We start from the raw sequence: 8,664 nt of genomic DNA, 5'->3' as shown, positions 1-8,664 counted from the left end.
TATGGACTATAGCCCACAAGTCCCTCTATCCATGGAGTTTTTCAGGCAAGAATACTGGAGTGGGTTGCCATTTCTTACTCCAGGGCATCTTCCTGACCAGGGATCGAACCCGTGTCTCTTGTGTCTCCTGCATCAGAAGGTGGATTCTTTACCACTGGGTCACCAGGGAAGCCATGTTCACTCATACCTGTGCACTAATTCATCAGAGGCTAGAGAAAGAAAAGGAAATGAATGCTCTTCTTTTTTTCTACATACCTATGGTTCAGCAGTCTCTTCTCCCCATTCATTCCTGTGGGCAAGAAGAGAAGGTAGCAACTTACAGTTTATTACATATCCTTTGAGGAACTTTGTTGTTCAGTTGCTGAGTCATGTCCAACTCTTTGCAACTCCATGGACTGTAGCCTGCCAGGTTCCTCTGTCCATGGGATCCTCCAGGCAAGAATCCTGGAGTGGGTTGCCATTTCCTTCTCCAGAGGACCAAATAAAAGGAGTTATATCTGTTTCTGGGACATGTGTGCAAACACATCATGATGTTTTGATCATTATTTGGAAGATAGAGGCAGTTATATATGGTCATTACTAATGTTATGTTAAAAGTGGGTGGAAGTTCTTGTCTCTCTAGATGCTTTTGTCTAAATGCAGGAGTATCAGTTACCTACTCTGATGAAGGTGAGCTATGTGTCTGACCCTAGCTGATGCTGGGAAAAATGAGGTGAGGGGGATCCTTTTCTTTTCCCATACCATCCACCTAGACTTTACAGCACAGAAGTTGGAGATCTGTTTATTATATGAGTTGCATTCAGAAAGTTTTGTGTGGGCATGTAAATATCTGCCTGTAGCCCTGAGCCAGCCTCCTCCATGTCTTGTTCCCACTGGGCTAGTAAGTAGCTGGTCAGGCATCAGAAAAGAAGTCTCATTCAGCCAAATAAGGCTTTTCACCTCTATTTTTTTTTTTTTTTTTTCTAAAATGGCATGGGAGTAGAGCCAGGGACACATATTAACCTACAGAGAAGCTTGCTAGTGACAAATGCAGAAGCCACACAAACATGCAGGGCAGGCATGAGAATACAGTCACCTGCTGAGGGTGGCAGTCAAACCACATCAGAGAGGAGATGCAGCCTAGCAACCAATGGCCCACTCCCATCCCATCTTAGACTCAAAGAAACGCAAGTACTGTTGGACATTTCATTTAAATCTCCAATCTGTAATCTTATACTTTAATTCTATTTAATATAAAGTTCCATGACCAAATATACCAGCTCCTCCCACGTGCATTTGTCCCTAGAAACTTAAAATCCTTGACCTTCCAGGTTTTAACTTTTAACATACAGATAATCCAATGGATGAGCCCAGGCCTACCATCAGTTTAGAAGTCAAGGAATTTCATGAGATTTCATGGCTGATTTGTGCAACAATCAAGTGTTTCCAGTGAAGGTTGGAAATCCAGGAATATACCACTGATGGACAAGCCTGCATAGATCCAAAATCTATGCCCTGAGATCCTTTCTGCTGTGCATTGACCCTGAGAACATGGCTCACAGTGGACCTTGAAACTGAGAGAAGCTACTTAAAAAAAATTATATTATTTTAAAAAATACATCAGGATCACTTTATACAACCTTGTGGGGCTGTGAGTCCCCAGGCAAAGTCAACAGCTGGCAATACTTACCTCTTCTCAAGTCCAGCCTTGGCCACTCTAATCCCTGTTGCTGGGGGAAGCCTACCTAGGATAATCCTGTTGATCCTTCCAGGTGGAGTATTAGAATCCTTTTGTTGTTTCTCCTTCAAGTCATTTAGACACATAGCTGCCTTTTTTATTGAAGTAGAGTTGATTTACAGTATTGTGTTAGTTTCAGGTGTACATCAAAGTGATTCAGTTAAATGTATATATGCATATATTCATATTCTTTTTTCTACTCTTTTTCCATTATAGTTTATTATAAGATATTGAATATAGTTCACTCTGCTACATACAGTAAATCCTAGTTCCTTATCTATTTTATATATGATAGTGTACATCTGTTAATTTCATATTCCCAATTAATCCCACCTTGCTTCTCCTTTGGTAATCGTAAATGTGTTTCCTGTAGCTGTAATCTGTTTCTGATTTGTAAATAAGCTTATCTGTACTATTTTTTAGATTCCACATGTAAGTGATATCATATAATATTTGTCTTTCTCCAACTGACTGACTTAGTTTAGTGTGATAATCCCCAGGTCCATCCATGTTGCCGCAAATGGTGTTATTTCCTTTTTTTGGCTGAGTAGTATTGCATTGTATATATGTATACCACATCTTCCTCATCCATTCCTTTGTTGATGGACACAGGTCACTTTCATGTCTTGGCTATTATAAATAGTGTTTAAACACATAGCTTCTTGATGATTTCAAGTTTAAGAAAATCTACCAGCTTTCCATGAGGGGGGTAGTAGGCCCCAAAGAAGTAGACTGCATTCATATTAGAGGAGTGAGGAGTTGTGTGGTATGGGTTTCCAAACATGGCAGCAGAAAGTTTTACTTCTTACTCAGGTACAGAAGTGAAATAGGAAAATAGAGTTTAGCTTTTAGCCTTGACTGATCAATAGATAGGAAACTTATTACCCTAGGAAAGAGTTTTCTCTTGGCATTACACACAAAGAGCAATTTTGGACCAGGAAATACATACAGCCCAAGTTATTACTAAAGAAGGAAAATATAGATTACCTCCACCAGTCCTACCCTGAAAACAAACAAACAAAAACTTTAAAAATTCAAACAAAAAAATTACAAACTACAGCATCTACAACATGGCAAATACCATACCAGAGACGGACTGTCCAAATACGTGCTCCTTCTTTAAATTTTTCATGTAGGTTGGCTAAAGCCAGGTCCTGGAATGTTAATTGGGACCTGATCACAACTAATGGACCAGAAATTATGAAATGCCTCATGTTACCAGTCATTTAAACCAGATAGTTAAGGGTCCAGTTATGGTTAGGTTCAAACTGAGGCTTAAATCTAATATATTTATTGCAAGTAACACTGAACACTCAAGTACCTTTATTTTAAACCTAAACGACACCATGTATCGTATCCATTTCCTGCATCTTTGAACCATGCTTCAGTTGAATCTGTCATCTTTCTTCCTCATTGGGGAGTATTCAAAGTGACATCTCCTACTATGTCACTCTACCTGGGAGAAAACGGGGAGTTTGTTGCCATGCACTGTTTCGCATTAGAAGAATTTAGTCCGAGAACCTAACACAGAGTTGGGAACCAGCTGCCTGAGTTAGAACTAGAGTGGCATATCAGCGTCATTCTTGTTTCTTCAGTTTTAAACTATTTGCTCCATAAAAATATTTTTACTTTCCTTGGTTCACCGTTATGCCCTGGCCCATGTTTTCCCTAGAACTCTTCTTTGGGAATGTGCACTATATGTGGAAATACAAAGCAGAACTAAGAAAGGCCCTTGTCTCCTGACGTCAAGGTTTTTGTAAAGAAAAATACACAAAGGTAACCACGCCTCACTCTGGCTTTCTAGTAACCCCAGAAAAAAATTCCAGAAATGTGTTTTAATTCTTTAGTCTGAGTGACAAAAAGGTTCAAATGTTTCCCAAAGTCCACTTAAGAATCATTCTGACCTTGGGAAAATGGATTTTGTAAGCCCCAAAGCTTATTAAGATTAATGGCAAGAGGGGCTCATTATTCTGCCAGAAAAATCTGCTCACAAATCTGAGAGGGGAGTTTTTATTCTGTCAGTTTCAAGGAGACGGGACCCAGAGTGCCTGACAAATGCCCACCAGGTATGAGGTGCCCTTCAGACACACAGCAGTGATCCACGGTTGGGAGGCTCACTTTAGGTGATTGCAGGCCAATAAAGGGTCTTAACCAGGACTTTCTTACAGAGAGAGGTCCCTCTGCTCTCAGTCATGAAACCCACCACCCTGGCCATACCACAAGGCTTTATGGAGCCCAGGATGGTGTTCAGAAATGGGAGCCTTATTCAGATATAAATAACTCTGGGGCCTGTTGACCTCATTGCCCCAGTAGCAGCAGGGGGCTACTGTTTCCTATTCAAGTGCTCAGTCACTATACTGACCCCACTGTCTCTCGGCTTCTCCACCCCTGCTTCTGTGGCTGCTGACCAGCTGACTCGCTGCATGCCTTGAACAGAAACTCACAAGGAGGATCCTTGTAAGTTGCATTTCCCCACGCAGAACCAGGAATCTTTGCAGGCAGCGCCCTTGGGCTGGCTGCCTTACAGGTCCCTGCCCAGCCTTGGATGGCTGGGTGTTAGCCGAGTGCTCATCCCTGGTCATCTTTGTAGGGCATGGCGCAGAAGCCCGTTGCTAAGAGACAGGAATTCCCAGACCCAGAGATGGCTAGATAAGAATTCTGGCTTTGATTACCAGCTCGTAGAACTGATGGGAGGCAAATAGACAGGAAACCTTCTAAGTTTTTAAGGAATTTGGTTCAACCCAAGAAATCCAAGCTTGGCTGACAACTGCCTGTAACTACTCAACTCATTGCCCCACCCCCCACCCCCAAAATTTGCTCCGAAAGGTAATGAGCTCCAAAGAAGTACAGTTCTCAGAAAAAAAAAAAGAAAGCATTTGCATCAATATCCATCTCAGATAAGCCAAGAAAGGCAATGAACAAGGGAGACCCTTTCAGAGAGCACAGCCAGGGTTTGCCCGATTAGCTGCCCAAGGAACTCAGTGATCCCAAAGCAGGGACTGTCCGTGTCAAGTAGGTTGTGATATGTGCTTTGAATCAGCAACCTCCAGGGATTATTTTCTTACTGCCCACTTCTTCAAATAAAAGTTTCCTTGCAATTCTCCTCCACCATTTTATATTTAACATGCTGTGCTAAGAGTCCTAGACTTAGTAGTTACAAAAAAAAAAGAACTAATTATACAGTGGGTCAAAAAAAAAAAACCACTCAGAAGTTTCTTTCTCTTTCATATACCAGCCTAGAGCAGCACTGTATAATAGAAATAGGATACAACTCATGTTTCTTTTTTCTTTTCTTTTTTAAGAATTTTTTTTTTAATGTGGACCATTTTTAAAGTCTTTATTGAATTTGTTACAGTATGGCTTCTGTTTCAAGCTGTGGTTTTTTTTTGGCCATGAAGCATGTGGGATCTTCGCTTCCTGACCAGGGATTGAACCCACACCCCCTGAATTGGAAGGCAAAATCTTAACTACTGGACTGCCAGGGAAGTCCCTATAAGTTACATTTGTAATTTATAATTAGCCAGTGGTAAAGTTTGGGGGGTGGAAAAAAAAACATGAAATTAATTTTTTAAATACCTTTTATTGAACTTAATATATAGCCAAAATATTATCACTTTAACATGTAGCCAATATAAAACATTAAGGTATCTTCCATTTTTTGTGGGGGTACTTATTTATAATCCACCTCAGTTAGGGCTAATTTCAAGTGCTCGATATTCACATGGAGCAAGGGACTTCCATGTTGGACAGCCCAGAGGTAGATGATGGAGGGCAGTTGAGCAAGTGGACAATTCTGCTCCTCCAAGTTCAACAGGGTCCCGCAACTCTTCTGTCTCATTGTGCTATAGAGTAATTCTGCTCTAGAACAGAGCTTCTCAGCCTCGGCACTGTGGCCATTTGAGGCCATAAATCTTTGCTGTAGGGGACTGTCTAGTGCACCATAAGATGTGTCCTTACACACAACCGTCGTGTGCCTGTCCCCTACCCACTATATGCCAGGAGCACTACCCCCTCCCCCCATATTGTGGCAGCAAATGTTGGGGCATGGGGGAACAAATCACCACCGGCCACGGTTCTCAAACTTATTTATGTGTCAGAGTGACCTGAAGAGCTTGTTAAGGAAGAGATTTCTGGTCCCATAGTTTCTGAATCAGTGGGTCTGAGTGGGCCCCAAATATGCATTTCTGCTGGACTCTGGCCAGGCTGCTGCTGATGCTCTCTGAGAACCCCTCCCCTGGTTGTTGTTCTCCTCCGCCTGGCTGGCTCACAACCACATGCCATTCTTGCTGTCAGGAAGATGGAGAGGAAATAGAGAACAAGTGATGTATTTTAAGGATGTGATGAAGTTGCCCATGTGACATTTGCTCAGTTTCCATCACTGAGAATTTGAATTTATGGCCACATCTTGATGCAAAGAAGCCTGAGAAATGTAGCATCTAACTGGGTAGCCAAGTGCCCAGTTAAAATTCAGGAATTCTATAACTAAAGAGAGGATTGGGAGGTGGATAACAGGGACTATTTGCAGGTTCTTCTACAGAAGTGGATAATTTTATTTAGCTGTGAGTTACTAGACTATAATGAAATCCATATAAAAACTAACCTCGAAGAAGGAATGTCAGCCACACATCCTTGATTTGGAGTTTAAGGTGAGGCTTGAGGAGTCTCCCTGATTTTTTTTTAATTGTGTTTATTTGTTTATTTTCAGCTTGTGCTGGGTTTTTGTTGCTGTGTGGGTTTTCTCTGTCATGAAGTGCATGGGCTTCTCATTGTGGTGGCTTCCCTAGTTGCAGAGCACAGGCTCTAGGGCTTCAGTCATTGTGGCGCGTGGGCTCAGGAGTTGCATCTTCCATGCTCTAGAGCACAGGCTCAATAGTTGGGACGAATGGCCTTAGCTGCTCCTTGGCATGAGGGGTCTTCCCCGATCAGGGATGGAACCTATGTCCCTTACACTGGCAGACAGATTCTTTACCACTGAGCCACCAGGGAAGCCCCTTGGGGGGTCTCCCTTTGATGAAGAGATATGTGCCTGCACAAAGGTGTATGTATGGGAAGAAATGGAGGAACATGGAGGGGATTTGCCCAAGAATCATCTCTTCAATATCCATTTCTTTCCCTCATTCCTGGTAAGATAAGACTAGCAATTCCTCAGTTTTGTGGTTTGAGGAGCTCTAACTCCATCTCCTAGCTCCAGACATTAGCCTTGATTAAACTATCGAGGAGTCATATTCGCCTAGTCACAGTGATAGATAGATTCAGTGATGGGCCCATGACCTAAACCGGCCCAACCAGAGAGAAGTTTATAGCTGCTCTTTGATGTCTGGGGCAAGAGAAACTTCTTTCCCCCTGGATGTGAATGAAGGAAATATAGCCCTGGGGCAGCAGGCAGCTATGTGACAAGAGAGAAGCCAACAGAAGGATAAAGCCAAAACATGAAGGAGGGCCACCGAGAAACAGACCTACAACCCTGACAACATTCGGAATCTCTGGATCAAACCATGCCTGATGTCCCACCTCTGGAATTCTCAGCTAAATGAGCGAATACTTTTCTAATATCATTTAAATCCTTTGATTTAAGCTTCCTGTCACTTGTAACTAAAAGTACTCCCAACAGTGGTTTGACCTGAATGTGTTTCTTCCTTGGCACCTAAAAGGGCAAATTTATCTCCTGAGCATCTACTTATAAGCACCTCCTTATGTGACCATCTACCTTAAGCACCTCCTTTTGTGACCCCGAAGCGTGCATTAGCTCACTTAAGTCTCACAATAACCCTGGAGGTAACCACAAGTCAGGAAACCGAGACTCAAAAAGATTAGCTAACCTTTCCAACGTCACTCTGAGAATAAGTGGCTGAACTGAGAATTGAGCCCTACCAATTCTTAATCCAATGCTCTTTCTCCAACTTTGGCCTCACATATTATTTTTTGAACCGTGTATATAAATAACGAAGGTTTATATGTTTACTCAAACTCCGCATGGAAAACCATTCTGACTTTTGAAAATCTGATTCAATGATCAAAAACACATGTAGAATATTAGTTAGAAGGTGGTGTAGACTGTAGTAAGGTTTTATAGGCATCTTGGGCAGGTCCTTCAGAGTAATTGGGATGTGGAATGTGGAAGTCATTTTTATGGGAAAGTTGGGACACGGCCTCCTGTGGGCAGCCTCAGGCTAAAGAGGGAGTATATCAAGAAAAAAAATCACATTGAACCTGGTGATAAGGTTCATGAGGATGTTAATTAAAAGAAATCTCAAATTTCAAGGCTGTATGGGTGATACACTTACAAGCAAGGGCATAGGAACAATACACAACAGAAATATAAGGTTTTACCCCAAGATGTCAGTATTCTTTTGAAAACAGTATGTATGGTTTATAAACCATCTGTGAAATTCTTCTCCTGCTCACTTATCTTATTACAGTGCCTGCTTATGCTTCTCAAATAGTCTGGCTCAGCCACAGAAAGGAGAAAGATGCCTTACATTTTGCTTGAACATGATCAAGTTTGGCTAACCATGCTATTTTAGCCAACTCTAAAGCCCCCTTATTTGTATGTTATTCAAAATGATCTTTCTCTTGTCAGGGTTAGAAATAAGAATTATTCATTTTTATATTGACAGTAGCACTGGGTTTGTGCTTGAGAATTATCCCATGGGTTAAATTAAATACCTGCTCTAGCCTCCCAAAAGAAGAGAAAAATCCACACCCCCTTACCCTTACTCCATCCCTTCCCATTCCATTTTTCTAGAGAAAGTTTATACTGAAAATGAGTTCAAAGATCTCAAATTTGGCTTAAGGAATTACAGCTACTCCAGTGTTCATCCAATGATAAAAATGTTTGTTCTAGAAGCTTATTTAGAAGAGGCTGCTTTTACCACCTAGTCAGGCACACAATATGTCTATAAATAAATGCTAAAATGTTAATGAAAGTGGCTAGATGGGATCCTTTA

The sequence above is a fragment of the Odocoileus virginianus genome, chromosome 15 (genome assembly GCF_023699985.2).
Source record: "Odocoileus virginianus isolate 20LAN1187 ecotype Illinois chromosome 15, Ovbor_1.2, whole genome shotgun sequence".
NCBI lineage: Eukaryota > Metazoa > Chordata > Mammalia > Artiodactyla > Cervidae > Odocoileus > Odocoileus virginianus.
The sequence above is the reverse complement of the archived record's forward strand: the minus strand, read 5'-3'. Positions refer to the sequence as shown.